At 38.3% G+C, this 5,233-nt stretch overlaps 1 non-coding gene across 1 annotated transcript; it reads left to right on the top strand.

The window, feature by feature from the left end:
* The first annotated feature begins 3,789 nt into the window (after positions 1–3,789).
* Positions 3,790–3,877, top strand: trnay-gua (transfer RNA tyrosine (anticodon GUA)). Its single transcript is given in 2 exon segments — positions 3,790–3,826; positions 3,842–3,877. It is a non-coding gene; the product is annotated as a tRNA-Tyr (tRNA).
* Positions 3,878–5,233: the final 1,356 nt, after the last annotated feature.

Genomic DNA, 5,233 nt, shown 5'->3' on the forward strand with positions numbered 1-5,233 from the left:
GTTTCAAGATCGCAATTTAGTGTGATTTTAAGAAATTATTTAATGTCATACGTGATCTAATTTTCTGGAGCAAATGCGTTTTTCTATTGTAATCTCTTGTGAATGTGTGCATAGGTTTCATGGTTTCAATATAAGACTATAAAATGTCTTCTTTGTATTATTCTGTATTAATTTGTGAAAAGACAATAAAGTTCTTAACAAATCCCATATATTTGATTTCTGCATTCTGTTAAGGCTTTAACAGATAACTTTGCACTACAATTTTGAGACAGAGTAACAAGTAGAGACGTTTTGCAAGTTACTTGATGAGCTAGATAAAATAACATGGCGGTGAATAAGGAAGGCACAGTAGGTTTAAAAGACCAACAACTTAGCTCTTGGCCACCATCCCATTGCATTCAAAGTCTCAGCCTACTATACTATGTTGAATCAACGCTAGTAATATTACTGTTGTAATAGAGGAGACCTGGCGACCCTTAAGTTCAAGATTGTGGATTCAAGGGTTTTTTGTGTCCTTTCTGAACCCTCTAAGCTTTTAGTTGGACAGTGCAAGCAGGACGTGATAGTGTACAGTGAAATGGTGCCTTATGACCTTTGCCTGATTCAGCTTTCTTTCCATTTTGAGCCTCGATTCAGATATTGCTCTGAAAGCATCGGGCGAGCAAGAGTGTGTCTGAATCGAGGAAGATCTGCTCACAAGTAAGTATTAAATACTTCAGCGTTTACTGTTTGAATACCACACTTTGTTAAAACACGGCTGCTTTTTAAGCTAATGTGTAGCGGTTTTTGAGCACGCATTGTATAGTTAATGCTGTTATTAATAAAACCTTAAATTCACATAATGGAATTTGGACGGCGCAAAGTAGTCTAGCCCCTGTACAACTGTACATGCCCGCTGATTAGAGCTTAAAACTACAGTAGCAGGAGTAGCAATAATGGCAACAACGAGTTCGGCATTTCTCATGTCTTCTGCAGAGCCATCTTATTGGAATGCACTGCCCGAGATAAAAGAGGACTTGTGGCTTCGTTTTTACAGACTGCTGCGTTGCTCTGTTCATGCAGACTACACGCTTTAAATTTATGACATTTACTGCAAGAGTTGATTTTCCAGGTTTTTTTTTAATTCCTCGCATTTGAGCAGGCACTAAAATATTTCATTCAGGTTCGCCAAATACATTGTGGAACCGGTATTTCCAACGGAATGCTGTCTTACATGAAACCTTTTTGTTATTCGGTTCTGAAGTTTGAAAATGAAAATGAAAAGGGGTGACTCCCTTCGTAGGCTTGAAAGAAGTCCAAGCAGCATAAAAACCCACAAATTCTCACAAATTGCATTGTGCTGCACCTTTCTTCTGCTGCTTTTATAATTCGGGCTTCAACATTTGAATGCATACCTTACTTCTGCTAATCACATTCAAGCATTCACTAAGCTTTTTCCTGTCCATTATGTTCTTGCTAAGCATTTTCTCCGTTTGCCTCCTATTGTGATTGCCAGCGAGCACAAGAGGACTGGAACAGTGTAAGACAGGGTAAAAATGTCGGGAGTGGGATTTGAACCCAAGCCTCTATTTGGAGAGCGGAACACAAAGCTTAAAAGACACGAACTTATGAATTCATTATTTTAAACCATACGACTATCCTGAAGAAATGTATGCTGAATGCACCAGTTGCATCCGACTTTCCGTAACTTTAGGACGATTGACACGACTGGACGAAAACAATTTGTGGTGTTTAGCATGACATAGTCTTGCAGGCAGACAATGTTTTGTCCCACTACTTATATAATTTTATCGTTTACTTGTTTAAAGAAAAAAAACACAGTCTTCTCGTTCCTAAGTCAAATTTTAAGTGCTTTCGAACCTTACTTCCAACCTAGACTGACAGCTCACTCGATCTGTTTGTGATCAGACTGTGGAGTGGGTCTATACCAAATGCACATTCCTTCCCAATGCTGAGGCGATCATTTGGAAGATGGGTGTGAAGAGAGACAGGCTTTGTAGAATAAAAAACAGGGCAGAATATGCAAGAACCCTAATTACTGGCGACAGTTATGTTCTTCTTACTATAGAGACTCCTACATAGCGAGTTTTTTTAAGACTTTGAAACTAAAGGAGAGTGGTGACAAACGAAGCAGACAGAGGTGGGGCTTGAACCCACAAACTTGGGTTTATAAAACCAACACCTTACCACTTGGCCACCACGCCTTGAAAGATTTTTAACAAGGAGATACATAGCAGCGGTGTGACTCCAACAGATGCTCATGAAGAGACTGGAGCTTTAATCCAGCTCCTTAGAGAGCTCGGCCGCGTTACTCTCGACAGCGGCTCTTCAGCTCTTGTTGTTTGACCTAGTGGTGTTATGACGCATGGAAGCGACTGCAACTTCGTTTTCTGAGATGCTTTCTCTCCCGAGGTGAAACCTCGACTTATTTGGCACCTCTGGATATAGTTCTTCTGTAGAGCAGGCTTTCACACCTCTGCTTATAGCGCCCTTCAAATCATTTTATTTTTATAGAAAGATGCATTCCAAAACAATATCTCCTGTTTTAAAAATGCTTTATGCGGCGTGTTTGATTAAACGGACAGTTTTCTTATTGTAGAATGCAGATCTGTGCAGCAATTGTACTGGATTTGACTGGGATTCTGAAATATTTATTGCAAAGGTATGACTTTCATGAACCTATAACAGACCTGAAACTCCCTAGCTTCCAATCTCTGATGTTACTGTCCTGAAACTTGGACGTGATGTTCTGCAGATATGCAGTGTCCCTTTACTCTCGTTGTTTTCAAAACGACCTCCGTTGTCAGGCGCAGTTGAAGTGGAATTGGCCTGACTGCACAGGAAAGTACAGAATGATAAAATGTTTCTACGGCTCAAAATCTCCCTTTAGACCCTCGTCACATCTCTGTTAAGAGCGGGCAGGTAGAGAGCTTTTACAGATGCTCATGATTTTTCACACGGGGTGTTACCTGTTGTAGTGTCTCCCCAGTGGGCAAAAGATGTACTGTAGAATATACAGTACGTTGATTAAACGCATACCTTAGACATATAAATGTGGTCCGTAATGGGTCTAGAATGAAATTCTAATATACGTATATCATTATACGTCAATTAGACATCTCTGATTATACAGTATGTCCATTATACATAAATGGTTGGAGTTCTATTATACGGATACATTTAGAGGACTGTTATACCTATGTAGTTAAAGGTCTATTATACATCAAAGATAGGTCTTACAGGTGTAGAAACTAGTAAATCAAGCCAATGATTTGGTTTAGAAATTTATTCTGAAAATATACAATTATTCACACCTGAAAAATATGTAGTTCAAATTATGCATTTTATACAATATTGTAATAAACATGATAATCATCATAAAAAACACAACTAGTAAACTTCAGCTACAAATTATAGTAACATGGGAATATATATAGTAATGACAAACACAAACTAATTACATTAACATGCTAATATTTAACTCAAAACCACATTTCGATTCAAATATAAGTTTTAAAAATTACAACTTCTATATTTCCACGAAATTATTATTAATGTAGCACAAACACTACTTTCTAATAAAGACAGAATGAAACTGTTCTGTGTCTCATGGTGATCCTCCTCTCGATACTAATGAAATGTTTAATATGATCCCTCGAGAAAAAAAGGTGTCAATATCCGCCTGGAACGATTGATGCCCCATCAAACATTTTGTAATATCCCTGGAAGTTCATACTGCAGAAACCTGATTCGTGGCTTAAATTGAAGATAAACAGTATTCCCACCTTCCCTTCGATAGCTCAGTTGGTAGAGCGGAGGACTGTAGTGGAAATGGTGAGGCATCCTTAGGTCGCTGGTTCGACTCCAGCTCGAAGGAAGGTGCTTTTGTGAACTTTAATCAAAGAGTTAAAATAGCGAATCTTTTTCACTCAGACGTTGATCAAAAGCTCAATAAACCACGAAGCAGAGGCTCTTGTTCCGAATTAAACTCCCGTCTGAATGTCTTGTTTTAGCCAAAATCTGATCAAAATCTGGACTACTCTGTCGGCTTTGTAATTCAAAAGTATATTTTTTGTAGATATAAAGGTGTTCTCTGTTTTCAAAGGAAAGGATATGTACTTAATTGCCTTTATGATTTGGTATTGATTTTGTATCGTTATATTATTAAGTTTGTGTTTTTTGTGTTTTTAACGTATTGTGGACTTATTTTTGAAACAAATGCTTACAAAGGCAAACAAGGCACACATCTGTTTATACCAGCGGTGAATTGTACATTTATATTTACAAGCTACTCTGCACTTTTGGGAGTATAACAGGTTCGATATAAAGTGGGAAAAATATAAAAGGGGAAAATACCCCGGACTGCGTGTAAAGCCCTCGTTGTGACTGTTGTTTTATTGTTAAATACGGCGTACTGTGCACAAAATGTTGCAGAAACACAATCTGATATTTTAATAATTATTATTTTAATAATTTGATAAGTATGAGGCCCCGGATCCAAATATTCAGTTCTGTTTTTTTTTTTAAAGTGATATCTTCCCTTCCTTTTGTGGAAATCACACGATGTGAGCAATTGTTTTTTGTTCTTTTTTTTCACGTTGCGATCCAAAGAGCCTCAGACGCCCAGTCTGACAGTAACCAAACCAGAATGGATTCTGCTGGGAGCCGGACTGAGCTCATTCTCTGTGCTAAAAACAGAATCAGCTCTTCCCCGAATACCATCTACAGCTGCTGGATGGTACTCTGCGTCCTGCTGCTCCAGCAATTATTTTGACGAAAGACAGATCACTTGTGCGCTTTTAACCTTCTCGCAGCTACAGGCGAGACTGACGCTGGCGATATGAAGGCACCCGCTGGTACACCTTCTCTAACTTTCACAATCGCGATAAACATTTTTTTTAAAAGACCTTTGAAAAACTAGATATAGATAAAACTAGATAAAAAACATGAGCTTTATCGGTTTTTACATTAATCGATTTTGAATCAAATTTGATCTTTTTACATTGCATTTTACATTAAAAAAGCGTGCATACCTAATCCACCAACAGACAGAGCAATATTTTATGTTGCCTTCCGGAGCTTTCAGCGTGTGATGGATTTGTATGAGCGTCTGTATGATACCACTACAGCATTGGCGCAGGTGCGAAATCGACTTTCACAAGACTTTTTCAGTGTCTTCTCCTCTCTCAAATGGACCGAAGCACAGGAGCCAATATAAGAGAAAACGACAGGT

The sequence above is a fragment of the Atractosteus spatula genome, chromosome 10 (genome assembly GCF_055471065.1).
Source record: "Atractosteus spatula isolate fAtrSpa1 chromosome 10, fAtrSpa1.hap1, whole genome shotgun sequence".
Classification (NCBI taxonomy): Eukaryota; Metazoa; Chordata; class Actinopteri; order Semionotiformes; family Lepisosteidae; genus Atractosteus; species Atractosteus spatula.